Source organism: Dama dama, chromosome 25, assembly GCF_033118175.1.
Source record: "Dama dama isolate Ldn47 chromosome 25, ASM3311817v1, whole genome shotgun sequence".
Classification (NCBI taxonomy): Eukaryota; Metazoa; Chordata; class Mammalia; order Artiodactyla; family Cervidae; genus Dama; species Dama dama.
The window spans coordinates 48,024,437-48,042,385 of record NC_083705.1 but is presented as its reverse complement, the minus strand read 5'-3'; the positions used below and the strand labels follow the sequence as shown (position 1 = coordinate 48,042,385).

At 40.7% G+C, this 17,949-nt stretch overlaps 1 protein-coding gene across 2 annotated transcripts in view; it reads left to right on the top strand.

Moving 5' to 3' along the window:
* NPR3 (natriuretic peptide receptor 3) overlaps positions 1-17,949 on the top strand; it is a 75,862-nt gene that overhangs the window by 32,326 nt on the left and 25,587 nt on the right. The window lies entirely within an intron of this gene.

Here is a 17,949-nt window from a genome sequence, read left to right as displayed (position 1 = left end):
TTATTGGGTTGCCCACATGTGCAGTGGCTCTCACTCAAGGGTGTCTTAATGGAGCTGTTTGGCTTCTGCCACCGAATGGTTCCAATTCTAGAGCACTGGTATTTGGTTTTAGAATGCGCTGTGTGGTGGCCAAGCCCAGATTAGTGGCGTCCCCTGACTCCCAGTCCAGTGACTTTCTTTTTCCACTACATCAGTCTGACCTTTTTAACAACATTGTGCCCAATACGAGGGCAAACCCATGACCCAGAGATTAAGTGTCTCAGACCCTACGAGTGAGCCTGGCAGGCAGCACAGGCAGGAGCGCTTCCTTCCTTTCCTTGCACCCTGCTTGCCCAAATACACACTTTTAAGCTATCAGTGTCTCTTTACTCTTTCACACACTTGACAAAGTCTGATCAGGACTTGGTTTTCTCTCCATCTGCTGGGACTTATTTCACATGTTTTCTTCTGCAGTGTAAACCATCATGTCCTAAGTCATCAGAGGCTGTTTATTGAGCACCCCAGGGAGCATGGCTGTGAACTTGATCCTGGACCATGTAATGGTCCCATCTTGGGTGGGATCTTCATCACCTAAAAATACCTGAGCAAGGATATAAATATCCATGAGCTCTGGGAGCCTACAGAGCCTGCAGTTCCTGTGCCAGCACGGACGTAAAACATCATTCATTTCAGTGTCAGCACTCTAACACACCGATGGCATTCACACAAGTCTGGACAGTTTATCTTGTAGTAGACCAAATGTGGCACATGTGTGAAAATATCCATGTTTCAAGAGAAATGAAAGCAAACACAGTGGAGTGGGTTCACTTAGTTCTCTAATAGGAGGCTCCTTCCAAATTCATTCAACTTTCATGACCTCTTTACGTGGATGACTTAGGGTGCATTAACTCTTTATAATTATGTACAAAATTTTGTATGTAAGTGCACATGTGTATATTTCTCTCAAGAAATATGTACCCTTCATCTGACTTTTAATGGGATCAATCTCACAAAAAGGCGAGAATCATTGAATTAGACAAGGGGTAGTCAGCATATCATTTGATGTTATTGTCCCAAACCCTGTTTATTCACATGGATAGTCTACAGTGTTGTGTAAGCAGGGCTACACTGAAAAATCACTCCCTTGGAAGAAAGTGAAGAGACACCTAAATGCCCTAATATTTTTTAATCTTATTCTGAAACCATTTGTTTTATTCCTGAGATGGAAGAAGGAGATACTATTCATTTGATCATACTTTCATTCTGGACTAGGGAGTCAGTCTGGTCTTTACACCTACCAGTGTTTTCACATCTTTAAGAGGTAGACTTAAATTTGTCCCAGCTACTATTTCTCAGTTTAGACTGAGCCAGTGTTGGAGACATCTTTTCCCCTCTGGCAGCCACTCTGACTTCTCGGTCCTGTAAATCCCACTCTTGGCTTCGCCCCATTCTCCTATTGTGTTTGGCACTTCTGACACCCATTCACTGGCCGGCCCTTTAACAGTTGGCTCTGCTCTTGGGTGAAGCTCACCCTCTTTCCTTGATGTTGTAGTTGTTTGAATCAAAATAATACATGGATTTCTAGATTGCGTGCAATGAAAAAAGACCCGCACTGAATTAAAAATAAATTCGCAGTACTCTTAAGATAAACATGAGTCTCCCATTCTGCTCTACTCCACTCCTGACACCCATTCTTTTAATAATTATGGAGGCCATAATTCTTAATGTTTTGACTGGTCCCTGCTGTTTCTCTTTATATTTCTAAACTAGCTTATTTATATTGATGTTTTTAATATTAAATTTTTTGATATTATTTTGCAATTTCTTAAAATGGAAAGAGATTTAACTCCTTTATACACTCTTCCTCTACCAATACTACCCATCTTGCCAATGTTTTATGGCATAATTTTTAGTTAAAGGTATAGTCACAGAATAAAATCTGAAGAAAGACTAAAAAATAGAGCTTTTCTTATTATGACATACATATATGTGTATGTAAATATGTGTGTATTTACAACAGAATCGTGTAGTATTCTATGATTAATTATATTTCCTTTCCGATGTAGCTTTTTGTTTTTTCTGGATTTTTGGTTTTTTATTTACTTCCATGTAATTCTCACTATTTCATTCTCACTCCTTCAGTCAAAGTTTTTAGAAAATGCTATTTCCTTTTTTTTTCCTATTGTCTTCCTGCTCTAGTTTAGAGTAACTGCTGTCTTTAATATCAACCTTTAGTTCTCTCCTTTACCAGATCCTTCTTTTTCTTAGATATCACATCTTCTTTGTTGAATTTCAACTTAGTTTTGAAGAACAAAGAGAGTATGAGTGGAAAAACTTTTCACACCTTGCATGCAATTAGAAAATATTTTTTATTGTTATATTTAATTGATTACTTATCTGGATATAAAATTGTAGTTTGAAGATTATTTTCTCTTAAAATTTTAGGGTCATCGCTCTATTTTTCAGATTTTGGTATTATGATTCTGATTATTTATCTCTTTCATACTATTTTCTTTTTCTCTACTTCTAGAAGCGTTTAGTACTTTCCCCATATCATTGGTTGAATCAGTTAGGATCTAGTCAGGAAAACAGAGTCTACACAAGGTATTTCAACAGAAGGAGAAGCTAACTTTATTTATTTATTTATTTTTATCTTTTTCATTCAGAAGACATTTTCTTTTTTTTTTTCATTTATTTTTATTAGTTGAAGGCTAATTACTTTACAATATTGTAGTGGCTTTTGTCATACATTGACATGAATCAGCCATGGATTTACATGTATTCCCCATCCCGATCCCCCCTCCCACCTCCCTCTCTACCTGATCCCTCTGGGCCTTCCCAGTGCACCAGGCCTGAGCACTTGTCTCATGCACCCAACCTGGGCTGGTGATCTGTTTCACCCTAGATAATATACATGTTTTGATGCTGTTCTCTTGAAACATCCCACCCTCGCCTTCTCCCACAGAGTCCAAAAGTCTGTTCTGTACATCTGTGTCTCTTTTTCTGTTTTGCATATAGGGTTATCATCACCATCTTTCTAAATTCCATATATATGTGTTAGTATACTGTAATGTTCTTTATCTTTCTGGCTTACTTCACTCTGTATAATGGGCTCCAGTTTCATCCATCTCATTAGAACTGATTCAAATGAATTCTTTTTGATGGCTGAGTAATATTCCATGGTGTCTATATACCATAGCTTCCTTATCCATTCGTCTGTGGATGGGCATCTAGGTTGAGAGGCTAACTTTAAAGTATAAGAAAAGCTAAGATGCCAAATAGAAGAGTAAGGCAAGCCAGCGATTGGCAATAGCAAAGAGCCATTACTGCTTCTAGAGCTAGAAAGATCAGAGAAAAGACAGTTTTATCAGGAACCCCAGAGTTAAGGCTGCTCATGAGAGCGAGAAGCGGGGAAAAAGCATAGCCCTGCCAGAGAGGCTATCGAAGGCAAAGAGAGAGGGCGTGCCATCCTGGCTCTTCCCTCCTTTCTGGCTCCTCTACCAGTGCTTCTTGTTGGCCACATGAACCAAGAATAAGCTGACGGGGAGATGCAGCTTGGACAGATCACCCTTCTATGATATAGAACAGAGCAAACAGATGTAGGGAGGGGAATGAGCTGGAGATCTAATAGGCAGACAGTTGGCTCACTGGTGTTCTGAAATTTCACAATGGTGAGTTTTGGTGTGGGTCTTTATAAATCTGTGCTAATCACTATGTTTGCTCTTTCTGAAAAATTTTAAAGTTGGATGTCAGGTCTCCTCAGTTGATTCTCTAATTTTCTCTTTTATTTTTCAACTCTGCCAGTTTCTTTTATTTTCTGAGATGGCCACAAATTTATCTTCCAATCTATTGAATTATTAATTTTTGCTATCAAAATTTTAATTTACAAGACCTCGTTTTCATTCTGAATGCCAATACACTGACCTTGTTTCCTGGATGCAATATCTTTTTTTCCTGAGTATACCCTTTCATCAGTTCGAGAATATACTTCTTTCACATTTTAACTTATCTAAAGTTGGGATTCATTTTATAATTGGTGGGCTGTCACAATTTTTTCTGTCTAAGGGCAGAAGGAAGGCATAGGAGAAGGAACTGGCAACCCACTCCAGTGTTCTTGCCTGGAGAATCCCAGGGACAGAGGAGCCTGGTGGGCTGCCATCTATGGGGTTGCACAGACTCGGACGCTACTGAAGCGACTTAGCAGCAGCAGCAGTAGCAGCAAGGGCACATAAAACAAAGGTGCTTCTTGTAATTGCAGGCATTTCATATTTATTGATATTTTTTAAAAGTTTTATTTTATTTCCTGCATTGCCCATTTCTTTCAAGTTCTTTTTAAAATATTAATTTTGAATTCCTTCTATGTTATAAGCTTTTCTTAAACTGTTGGTAATCCTTATCTAAGTTCTGTGTGCATGGGACCTTGTCTAGTGGTAGATTTTAAAGTAGGGTAATAAGATGTCAAGTTGGTGTTTTCAAAAGGTCATCTCAAATATGATTATGTGGAGGTTGTTTCTCTTAGGCTGGTCAGTTTCAATAAATAATTGTTCTCCAATATCTTCTTGAGAGTCTTAAGGCTGCCCTACATTCTGGCAGCCTAGAAAGGGGGGACTCTCACCTTTAGGACTGAGGACTTTTCACTTATACCTCAGTTTTCAGCTGTGATTATACCCTCCTGGTAGACATTCTTTGCATCAACATTTGGGAGTGGGGGATCTGACATTTAAGTGTTCTTTGTACAGATTTTCAGCTAATCCCAGTATTTCCCACCCCATTGCATCCCTGCCTCCAGAGGTAACTAGTGTCTCCAGTTCTAGAACCTCTAGACTGGAGTTCTTTGCATCTTGTTGGAGTTCCCTTTCGTGCTCCCCCACACACTTGGATTTAGGGTTCTCAGGTCTGTTGCGTTACTTACCCCTTTTCAACTTTCAAAATTTTATCAACTCTCCTCATCCACTGTTTCCTTCCTATATTCTTTGAACTTGTAAATTTACATCTTAAAAATGTCATCACCATTTTAGTGGGGATTTTGTAGGGAATGTATGGTTAAATGGTTGTGACTACCAGAAATGTCTCTGGATTGTTGAATTTCAACACCATGCAAGGAGACAGAGATGGTGGTGCCATCCTATTTATTTTTGGGAGTGGTGGTAGTTGTGATAATCTCATTATACTCAAAGCAAAGAAGGGAGGGGAAAAGAGAGAGTGTGTTTGAGAGAGGGAGTTAGTGTATTTCTTTTGGTCCAGAATGCCCTTGCTCCTTTAGAATAGTTTCTCTTCAAGTGGCTACTTAATCCTGGTTTATTAGCTCAGTGCTTACTTTCTTACCCTCACAGTTATGCCTGTCCTCTCTGATTCTTGAAAAACAACTATACAGAGGCAATATACATTAACAATACCACATACTCACTAAGAAAGGGGCTGTTCTTTTCCAGTTTTGTCCTACTGATGTAGGAAGACTTCATTTTACTTTGTGTCCAGGGCTGTTTCCTCTAATACAGCTCTTGTGCCAGTTTCATTTGAAAAAGGAACATAGATAAGAATGTTGTCTAGGAATCCTGATGCCAGCACAAGTAGAAGTCTAGATTTTAAAGTAGATTTTTAAAAAGCTAAGTTGGCTGACTTTTAAAGTTAAGAAATGGGATATTTATGTAAAATAACTTGTTTCTGTCCTGGTGGGTTATTTGCAACTTATCATGATGCAGTGGTAGCAGTTTTACATCTTTCATAGAATCAGAAAAAAAGTTGAAAACATTGGAAGACGTAGACTTGTTTAGAGGGTTCCGACCTGGGATTCAGTCATCTTCCAATGCAGCCTTGGGTAGTAGAGACCATGTCCTCTGTACAGAATATGTTGGGCTTAGACCTGGTGGCTTAGACGGAAAAGAATCAGCCTGCAATGCGGGAGACCTGGGTTCGATCCCTGGGTTGGGAAGATCTCCTGGAGGAGACCGTGGCAACCTAGTCCAGTATTCTTGCCTGGAGGAATCCCCATGGACAGAGGAGCCTTGCAGGCTACAATCCATGGGGTCGCAGAGTCAGACACGACTAAGCACAGTATGCTAGTGATCTCCAGTGTTGCAGGCAGCATTGTTTTAGACCCAGAGGCAATCCAGCTGGGAAAGGAGCTGTGGGAGAGAAGGCTGACCCTGGACTTGGGCTGAGAAAGCCCTTGGCTGGGTCTCTTCACTTCTTGGGGCTTCCTCTGTTGTAAGACCAGAGATTTGGGGCCACCATCTCAAGGCGCTTTCTCATTCCTAGGTTTCTATTATTGTATGTACAAAGTGTTTTTCTAACTTTAGTGTTAATTTAGAGGTTGTACTTCATTGTCACTATCTGGGTATGGAATTATTACAATAAAGCATTCTGCTGCTTATAACATTACATCATAAAAGTCTCTTGGAGGTTTTCATTACTCCAACTTTAAAATACAAATGACCAACTTTTCTTCAGCTCCAAACTGGTCATCATTCTGCAGCCTGAAACCATTTGTATGTGCAAAACTCATCTTTGTATACAAAAATTAAGTAATTGCAATGTTCTGCATCCAATTTGCATTTGCAAGGATCCAGCTACAAGTGTAGTTTTGCAAACACAAAATTAGAGCTTAGTTTTTAAGAGTGGATTAGAAGCTTTTTTTTAAAAAAAGTATTTTTCCAATTAATCTCAGAGACGGTTTTTTGACGCTGTTGTCAAAGAAAGGCGTAGTTATAGAGAAAGTGCAAAGTCCATTTTTTTTATGAAATAATGCTGCATCCTTGGTACTCTGGTTTTCAAATTCAGTTTCATACTTCTTAATGCAACCTCTGTTTTTGACTTGGGGTAGAATTTGGTAAATGCTGTTTTTATTCCTAACCAGGTATTCTGAGCAGGGGGTGATTTTATAACCTTGGATATTTGCTTGTTTGAGGTTAGCAGGCCACCCATAGCTTGTTTTTTCTCCTTATTTAAAAGTTGAAAATGTAACTAATTAAACAAATATTCTGCCCATATCCGATGGCACAGCAGTATTGTTAGGGAGGTAGGATGTGTACTGGGCAATCTCTCTATCCCAGGTCTCCCTCTGACACTCAGAAACGAAATGCGGGCCTGGAGTCTATACCTTATCTAGCCACAGTGTTCGAACAGAGATAGGGTTTAATAAATCATTGTTTAGATAGGCCAAGCATTGCATTTTGGAAAGTCCAAGATGTTGAATAGTACACATGTTATTTCCTTCAATGAGAGGAAAGCCCAGCAGTAAATCTGTCTAATCCAGCTTGTGTTTTGACCCTGGTTTTGCACAGAGGCAGTGTGGGAGGTGACATTAGTTGAGAAGTTATCAGTTCAGCAGTAAAATCTTGGCCAGGCCTTTCCCCTCCTCTTTTCTTAAAGTGAAAGTGTTAGTTGCTCAGTCATGTCCCACCACCAGGCTCCTCTGTCCATGGAATTCTCCAGGCAAGAACCCTGGAGTAGGTAGCCATTTCCTTCTCCAGGGGATCTTCCTGATCTAGGGATTGAACGCAGGTCTCCTGCATTGCAGGAAGACTCTTTACCATCTGAGCCACCAGGGAAGCCCTTCTTGTCTTGTATATCATTTAATTGGAACTGTATACTCTCACTGAGGGCTTCCCAGGTGGTGTTAGTGGTAAAGAATCCACCTGCCAATACAAGAGACACAAGAGACATGGGTTTGATCTCTGGGTCGGGAAGATCCCCTGACGAAGGGCATGGCAACCCACTCCTATTCTTGCCTGGAGAATCCCCATGGACAGAGGAGCTTGTTGGGCTACAGTCTGTAGGGTCTCACAGAATCAGACATAACTGAAGCGACTTAGCTGGCATGCATGCACACACTCTCACTGAAATTTCCAGTTAGCTCTTCAGTAAAACCAATGAAAGAAGAAGAAAAAAAAAATTGCAGCCAAGGCAAGCAGGATCTGCCCTACTTCTGGTGAGAGTATGCACAGGCCGCTTTTGTGTCTACCAGAGCTGTCTCAGAATAGAGGACCTGCCCCACACTACCCCGCCCTGTGCCCTCACCCCTTCCTTTCAAGTCAGCCAGAGAATAATTTGTCGAAATGAAAAGAACCTTTCAGGCACTGGAGGGCTCTGCTAATTGTATTTGAAAGAATAAGAGCAAACCACAAGTTGACTTTTAACAACAGAAAAATAATGCGTTCACATGCCAACATATCAATAAGATTAGTTTTATTAGGAAAATGTAATCAGGCAGAATAAGGATGCCAAGAGGAATGGCTTATTAAAAGCCATTCTCTTTTTTCTTCTAGCTAAAGAAATTATCAGTCAACTTTGAAACACATTTAAGTAAAGATGTCCTTAAAAAAATCACTTTTTTCCTTGATATAAAAGAGAAAATGCTTTAAAATTGTCTTTCTGTAATTTTAAATAGCTTTAGTTGTGCTACTAAATATTAGAATACTAAAATATTAGAATTAGAATATTTAAAAAAGTTGGGGCTCTCCTGGTTAAAGCATTTTTATTTGATTGTAAATAGGCATTCATCTGCTTGTGATTCCCACATATTGGCATATGTGGATCTATTCATTGCTGTTGAACTGGAGCAATTGGCAAATGTTCAAGGAAGCTCCGCAGCACCTAGGAGAAATGTGTTTTCCACGCAGTAGACTTCATTTGGACCTGTCAAATGACAATCACTGCGTTTTGTTTTTGTTTTTTACTGTTATGTGCAATGATGCAATTTTAGTTAGAAAGGTATTTTGCAATAATGGTGACAACAGACTCAAATATGCACAACTAAAGCAGCAATGCTGTGTGGAAATATGTTTCACAACGAAGGCCAAGCTGCTTTCCTTTGTTTTTTTTCCTGAATTGTCACTGAATGGAGTAGAAGGGCCAAACTCTAAAGTGGAAGCACATTCTTCTTTTTTTTAATTTAAAAAATTCTTTATATTTAATTGAAGGATAGCTGCTTTACAAGATTGTATTGGTTTCAGCCGTACATTAGCAGGAGCACATTCTTTCTAGAAGAGTCAAATCACTTAAACTATGGACTAGAGACACATTGCCAGTTCAGTTTCTAGAAAGAACATACATCAGTGTGAAGAAGCATGGAGGCAAAACTGCAGAGGAAGAAAAAGCTCAGATTTCTGTTTTCTGCCTTTCTCTTTCCTTTCGATGTCTCTGTGCTCTGGGGGCTTCAGAGCCTCAACATCCCTTTTTCTCTACTTGGTGAGGAACTCATTTCCACACAGATATTGAGGGGTCAGTAGATTGGCTTTATTACCAGGATATTTCATTTAAAAGAGGAAGCTGGAAAAGGAAGACAACGTCAATGAATCTAAAGGTGGTATTTTGCTTTTGGGTGGAGGAGATGAGCGAGTCTTTCAGCTGTCAGGGTTTAGTTTTTCTACAAGAGAGCTCTACTCAGGAAACATTTCTTTAGTCAGGCCACCCTGTGGCTGGATCAATGTGGTGCTTCCTGAATGGTAACTCCTTTACATGAAGCTTAGCGTTTTACTAATAGAGCAGCAGTCAAAGCACTGCATTTCACATAACTTGACAGGAACCAGGAAGGAATCTCCTGTGTTCAGCCTTGCAACTTGGAAGATGGGAGGCCCACAGGCCCCTGTCAGCTTCGCTCGCTACTGCATTGACAGAAGACTCTGGTGTTTGATGCTGGCAGCAGCCACAGGTTCTGGAAGTCCTCGGGCAGAGTCTGTTTGTAAGGCCTGGCCACAGATGCTGCTGTCCCTGTTCGTGGATGTGGCGGAGGAGTCCAAGGTCGTGGCTCAATAAATGTTCATTGATGGGCATAAAACAATGGATGACCCCGGGGCATGCCACCTTGTGTGCCAAAGACTTTAATCTGTGAAATGGAGAAAACTGCACCGAGTTGCTCTTGGACGTTGTGAAAAATGATTGTAAAAGGGTTTTAGAAGCTTAAGCATTTTGAGTGATGGTGTCCAAAGAAAACAGACCCAACCGCAGAGAGCAGAGCATCCCCCTGGCCCTGTAAGCAGTGTTCAGCAGCGGTGTTAAATGGCACCCTTTTTGGGTCCAGCCAAAAGAGAGGAACTAGAATAACATTGCTGGGGGCTCAGCCCTCATTCTGGTTATGAAATTTGAAAGTGACTTAAGCTGTAGGAAATTATTTTGGATTAGTCTTTATCATCTGATTTCCCCCTGGAGTGAAATTGCTTCATTTTATAAGGTTCTAAAGATCTTGCTCCCACAGTCTGCAATTTAGAGGTAGGGATTTTGCGTGCATGCTCAGTCATGTTTGACTCTTTGCAACCCTTGTACTGTACCTGCCAGGCTCCTCTGCCATGGGATTCTCCAGGAAAGGATACTGGAGTGGGTTGCCACTTCCTCCTCCAGGGGATCTTTCCAAGGTAGGGAGGAAGTGAGCAAACGATTTTGTGTGTGTTTGTATAATGAGCAATTTAACAATTGGCATAAATTTGGGACCTGTGTTATTTATTTCCTTTGCCCAGTTATCTCTGTGTGGGATAATTACTAAATCACTGCAGTCAGCCAGCTGTGTTTTCATCTTATCCTTAAGATCTTAAAGAGATTTCATTATTTTTTTTTTTTTTTTTTTAGTAAATAGTCCTTCATCAAATTGGCACTCTAATTTGCCCACCGTTGCCCTACAAATCATAGTCATTTCAATTTGGGGCCATTTTTTTCCTTTGTAACTCAACAGTGACTGAAATCTACTCAATAGTATGTTTATGGTAACCATATGTCTAAGAATTCCTTGGGTAGCACAGATTTCGCATATAGCTCATGTGTTATCTATTTGCACATGTGTTTTTGTTGATCACTTGACATTGCTTATTACCAGGCATACAGTTAAAAGCCTGCAGATGGTTGTTGATTGAATGCCCACCACTGCACGCTTACTGAGCGCTTTCTTCAGACAAGGCACTGTCCTGTGAAGACAGTTCAGCACTTGTGTGGGTGGCTCTTGAAGGATAGGTAAGAAGAGGTGGTACAGAAGAGCTTCCTCAGAGAGACCAATAAAGGGAATCCCAGCTTAGAAATAGGATGCAGTAGACACATCTAGGGAATAGTAAGCAAAATCACCTGGCTTGAATGGGGGGGATTTTGTCGAGGAGGGTGTTTGGAAAGGTCTTTCTTCTTTGAAAGTTTCTCCTCCCGTGGCTGCCAAAACACCATGTCTAAGTGGTCTGCCTATGTTGTAGACCTTCCTGGTCTCTTTTCATGACTCTTCTTTTCCACTTGCTCCACAAATATTCATGTTTCCTAGGTTCTTCCCTTGGCTCTTTTTTTCTCTCAAAATTTCTGGGCAGCACATCTATTCACCTGGGTGAGATGTTCATCTCGATGTGGATAACACCTACATTTCTATCTCCAATTCCAGCCTCTCTCGGCGTGGCAGGCACCCAGTTCCAGTTGCCCATTGGCAGCTCTGCCTGAATAATACCGTGTCTACCTGTCTCATCCTTTCATTCCGAATTGCTCCAATCTGAGCTCTGCTGAACCAAGTGTAGAAGGGGAGTCAAGCAGGATGGAAGTTTGAGTTCAAAGAATCTGTTCTGCATGCAGAAGAAAGTAGGAGACTGTAGTCAAAAAGAGTCAAAAAGAGATTGTAGTCAAAAAGAGATTTTCAAGAATTTTGAAAGTGGAACAGTACTAGGTGATGATAAGATCTAGGGTTTTGCTGCTCAAAGGGTGGTCTGTGTCCCAGGGCACCAGCATCACCTGGGAGATTGCAGAAACAAGGAGCCCCAGTGCTCTGTCCCTCAGACCTATTGAATCAGAATCTGCATTTGAACAAGATTTGCAGGTGAGCTGCATGCACAGTTCTCAGAAACTTTGGTCTAGGGTATGTGCCTGAGAGTGAACTAAGGAAGTTCACTGAGGAAGTCAGTGGAGTAGAAATTCATCATATAATGGCAGTCAGGGAACCGAGAGCCTACAATTTTGAATGAATGGATAAAGCACAGGGACATTGAAATGGTTTGGTATGAGTGCAATAATGTGGGTGGAGAGGAAGAATTTGAACTGACTGCCAGCCTCCTCAATGTATTCATTATGCTCCAGAGTGAGGGAGGGTCCTTGCATCGAATGACAGTGATATTTGATGTGGGATTTTTGACATCTTAGTTCATTTAGAACAGAGCATCTGATTAGGATCTTTCCCCTTTTAAGTTCTGTTGCTTAGTCACTATGTTGTCTCTGACTCTTGCAAACCCATGGACTGTAGCCTGCCAGGTTTTTCTGTCCATGGGATTGCCCAGGCAAGAATACTGGAGTGGGTTGCCATTTTCTTCTCCAGGGGATCTTCCTGACCCAGGGATTGAAGCTGTGTCTCCTGCTTGGCAGGTGGGTTCTTTACCACTGAGCCACTAGGGAAGCCCTTTTAAGTTCTATGCTTCAGGGCTTAAAAAATATAGCAAGTTCTTATATAACGGTGAATTGACTTTACAAGCAGTGGGCTTATACAATTTAAGCCTTTTGATCAACTTACTTTTTTTTTTTTAAAAAAAGCAACCCTGGGGCTTTAACAATCTGGTATCCAACATCACCATCCCTCCTACTTTTGATTCTGTTTTCCTGACAGTTAATTAAAAATGTGTTTGCTGGGGCAAATTTTTTCTTTCTCTCCTGATACACATAAAACATCTTGGAAATCTTATACATGTTAGAGAACTCATATTGGTGTTCTATCCTTGGGTGTGGGTTTGGTCTTTAAGAAGGTGCTTTGCTTGATAGACAAATCAACACTGATGATGAAGGTCATGATTTGGAGTCAGGAAATTTAAGTTCCAGTCGCAGCTCTATCCTTACTATCTGTGTGATGTTGAGTGAATCAGGCAACTATTATGGCCTTCAGTTTCTCATTTACACAATATGCTGGTTGGATTATATGAGCTCTGAATTCCCTCTGAATTGTAAACTTGTGATTCTGTAATTCTTTTAGGCTGTTGGGAATGCCTATGAGGTTAAAATAATGCATCTCCCTAAGATATGTGCTCAGGAGTCTCTCTTGTATTGTGACCAATATATTTATTAAGCTCAGTGTCATTCTATCCGTGATTCCAAATCAAGACACATCTGCATTTAGAATACTCTGAATAGTTTTGGTAGCTTTATTAGGAGAAATGAGTCTCCTCACAGAAGCAGAATATGTTAGCCCTAAATATTTTAAAAAAGAAAGAGTATCTTTTAGTTGCCCAATTACGTGAAATAATTTTCTTATGAAATAGACTGAAAAAGATCAATCTCTTCAAAATGTTGCACGATCCAAACTTGTGAAGACTGTGGGGCATTTCTTGAAATGTGAAGACTTAACTGAATTCTCAAAACTGTAGACCTGAAGGGATACTTTCAGGATAATTACAAGGAATGACTATTTTTCCTGGTAGTTAGTAAGCGTATGAAACTCATTACTTGCCTAGTTTCCAAAGGCTGTCTTCACATGGGTTCCAGAATGATTTAGATGAGTTCATTATGATGGATCCCAAATGGGATTCAGAGCGTGTTGATCTTTTGGTGTGAGGCCTCATTCTTTAGAGCTGATATCTGAGATATACAAATGCCTTTAAAAATTATTGCTTAAAATTTTTAGTTCAGTGATAGAAAACAGAACTGGATAGGACAAAACAAGAATGTTGACCTTATGATTATGTATTTTCTTATAGCAGTGATTGTGGACAAATTTTCCAGGCTTGTCCTGCAATATTCATTTAGGGGATTAATAAAGAAAACTTTTTTTTTCATTTATTTTTATTAGTTGAAGGCTAATTACTTTACAATATTGTAGTGGTTTTTGTCATACATTGACATGAATCAGCCATGGATTTACATGTATTCCCCATCCCGATGCCCCCCACCTCCCTCTCTACCCGCTCCCTCTGGGCCTTCCCAGTGCACCAGGCCTGAGCACTTGTCTCATGCACCCAACCTGGGCTGGTGATCTGTTTCACCCTAGATAATATACATGTTTCGATGCTGTTCTCTTGAAACATCCCACCCTCGCCTTCTCCCACAGAGTCCAAAAGTCTGTTCTGTACTTCTGTGTCTCTTTTTCTGTTTTGCATATAGGGTTATCATTACCATCTTTCTAAATTCCATATATATGTGTTAGTATACTGTATTGGTCTGTATCTTTCTGGCTTACTTCACTCTGTATAATGGGCTCCAGTTTCATCCATCTCATTAGAACTGATTCAAATGAATTCTTTTTGATGGCTGAGTAATATTCCATGGTGTATATGTACCACAGCTTCCTTATCCATTCTTCTGCTGATGGGCATCTAGGTTGCTTCCATGTCCTGGCTATTATAAACAGTGCTGCGATGAACATTGGGGTGCACGTGTCTCTTTTAGATCTGGTTTCCTCAGTGTGTATGCCCAGCAGTGGGATTGCTGGGTCATATGGCAGTTCTATTTCCAGTAAAGAAAACTTTTTACTATGGGAAGCTTTCAGTATATACAAAAATGGAGAGCACAGTATTGTGAAACTCCTTGCTCTCATCACTCAGCTTCAATAATTAGCCAAGTCTAATTTAATCTCTAATCTTTTCCCCACCCTTACCAGCTGGTAATTGTGAAGCAAATCCAAGGCATCCTCATTTTGTCTTAAGCATTTTAACATTTATCTAAAAGATTAGTTTCTTTATTATTTAATTAAAATAAAATTTATACCCAGTGAAATCCAGAGCTCTTAATTGTACAACTGGATCACCTTTGATCCATGTGTATGTCCATGCAACCACCACTCCTAGTAAGATATAGGAGATTTGTGTGACCACAAAATTTCCCCATGTCCTTTTCCAATCAGTTTCTATCTCCATAAGCAACCTGTCTCCTTCCCCCCATCTTTAATGAGGTATAACTGACAAATGAGTTTAAGGTATACAAGCGTAAGGATTTGGTATATGTACATATTGTGAAGTGATTACGACAATAAAGTTAGTTAATGTAACTGTCACCTCATATATTCAGTAGTTACCTTTTCGTCTTTTATTCTCTGGTGGTGAGAACATTTTAAGATTTACTCTTTTAGTAAATTACTTGTCTACAATACAGTATTGTTAACTATAGTTACCATGCTGTACGTTAGATCCCCAGAACTTATTCATCCTATCACTTAAAGTTTTTACCCTTTTACCAACATCTCCCTATTTCTACCACTTGCCAGTCACTGGCAACCACCATTTAACTCTCTTTTTCTGTGAATTTGACCTTTTTAGATTCCACACACGTGAGATCATTTAGTATTCTGTCTTTCTCTGTATTTTACTTTGCATAATGCTCTCCAAATTTATCCATATTGTCCCAAATGGCAAGATTTCCATATTTCTTTTTTAATAGTTGTTATTCTATCTATCATCTATCTGTCTGTCTTTCTCTGTCACACATTTTCTTTAATCATTTATCTGCCTATGGACATAGCTGTTTCCATATCTTGGCCATTGTGGAGAATGCTGCAGTGAGCACAGAGTGCAGTTATCTCTTCCAGATACTGATTCCAGTTCCTTCAGGTGTATACCCATCCGTGTATACCCATGTATACCCTGATAGGCTTATTAATAGGCTTTTTTATTCACAGCTGGGCAAGAGCAACTTTAGCTGAGTCAGAAATCCTGATTCACTTGATTTGAGCTGCTGGTTTAAATGTTAGCTTAACAATTAGCATGTTTCCTCATGTCCCTTCTCCTCTTTTCTTCTTCCATCTTCTGCCTTCTCATTCCATCTCTAGACATGGTTCTGTCCCTTCCTTATCTTGAAGTACATTGTTTGTCTTCTCTCCTATAGACGCTTGTTGGTCTTTCTGATCTACACACCAACTTGGAAAGCTCCGCAACTATTGGCCAGTTAGAAACAGAAACTAGAGCACAAAGCTGTTTTCAAGTATGAACTGGCTGAATGTATGTGCCAGTTGGATAGATGTCATAACTAGGCAAGACTTGGTTTGGACCCTTACTTAAGAACTTGCCCACTCAACATTTTCTGGAGTTTTGACCCCATCCACTGACCAAGATCTCTTCTTTCTGTTTAGGATGTTAGAGTCTCTATCATAGGATGATAACAGTGTCCATCCACAAAAGTTTTATAAGGACTAAACACGTGCTGTTGTCATGCTCAGTAGCTTCAGTCACATCTGACTCTTTGCGACTCTATGGACTGTAGCCCACCAGGCTCCTTGTCCATGGGATTTTCCAGGCAATAATACTGGAGTGGGTTGCCATTTCCTCTTCCAGGGCATCTTTCCAACCCAGGGATTGAACTTGCGTCTCCTGCACTGAAGGCAGATCCTTCACTGCTGAGCCATCAGGGAAGACCCTAAACACAGTAGAATTTAAATTCTACCAAGTTCAGCTCCTAGAATATAGGAGATGTTCAATATCATAGCTATAACTTGGAAGTAAAGAGCACTGTTTGACTTTGTTCAATTTTGCATTTTGTGAACTTGTTTAACCATGGTAGTGCTATTTCTGGAAGCATCTGTTAGCATTTTAAGGAATGCTGCTGCTCTATGGAATCCAGGTTGGAGACCCTGAATTAAGAATTGAACAAAATCAAGCTGTTGATTGTTCACAGTGAGTGAATAAATCAGTGCTGCTTAAACTAGAAGTTGGGCTTCTGGATCTTAGCTCAGTCCTCACCACACATTGCTTGAATAAAAAGGAGAGGTTTCATTTTAAGACACAAGGCAGAATCAAAAAGGTGGTGCTAGTGGTAAAGAACCTGCCTGCCAATGCAGGAGACGTAAGAGATGTGGGTTCGATCCCTGGGTGGAGAAGGTCCCCTGGAGTAGGAAATGGCAACCCACTCCAGTATTCTTGCCTGGAGAATCCCATGGACAGAGGAGCTTGGTGGGCTACAGTCCATGGGGCTGCAAAGAGTGAGACGAGATTGAGCGATCTGTCTATATGAAGCCTGGATTTTTGCTCATCTCTTCCTTCTAATCACATCTCCAGGTGACTCAAGAAATTCAAGGAAAGCTATCTGAAGTTCTCTGGATCAACTGTCAAGGATGTCATCAAGTTGGATAAGTTAGAATTTACATGGTCTTTCTGATTTTGGTCTTTCAGAAACAATGAGGCCAGACACTGTCCTGTGTTCCCTTGTCTCTGTCTCCCTCTGCCCTGGTCACCCTGCTTCATGTCTTGGGGCTGCCTCACTGCCCAGCAGGTGCCAGCTCCCTGCCCCTGCCCTCCCCCTTGGGTGGGGTGTGTGTGTTCACCCACCTTGATGTTGTGCCTGACCGAGGAACTCAGATCCCTGGAAAGTGGGGCCAGTGAGTGACCAGAGCAGTGTGTGGGGGTTGGGTCCCCTAACTTTCTGGAGGCACAGATGGTAGGGCATGGGTGGGACATCCAGGCCAAGGACAGACATTGCTCACTTGATCACCTGAAAGCCAGGGATGATTACATCATTAGGAATGTGCATTTCTCAACTAAGCCTTTAAGAGCGATGGGTGAGGAGAAGCATCCTTATATGACATGTGTGTGTGACACGTTCAAAGGGCACACATATCAGATGACTGAATTCCCTGCATGAGGCATGGGAGAATTTTAAAAAGTCATTCTCGTGCTTGTGCTCCACACCCACTAATCCCAGGAGTCCAGTTCCAGTTCCAGGAGTCCAGTTTTTCTCCATTTCATTTCTCAGGTGGCTCTCCTGGCTGGAGTTGGTGCACGGATGTGATCTGCAAGCACCGTGGTACCTGCGGGCAGTTTGCACTGCTATTCTCTTCATTAGAGGGACAGCCAGTTGCAGTAGCGTGGAAGATGCATGAGGGGTCAGAGCCAGACTTAATGATCTCCTCAGGACTGCTTTTGTTTAATGATTTGTTTTGTCTTAGGTGATGAGAAAGAGAAAAAAATCTGCTTATATTTGCAGGCGGCAGTCACACTTTAGGCTAGCTGATCCAAGTTAATTTGTCAGTCTTGGGCATTACTCTAGGGGCCAGAGCTGAGCCTGGGATGGAGACAGTCATTTATCAACTTCGGGTCCACTTCCATCCCAAAG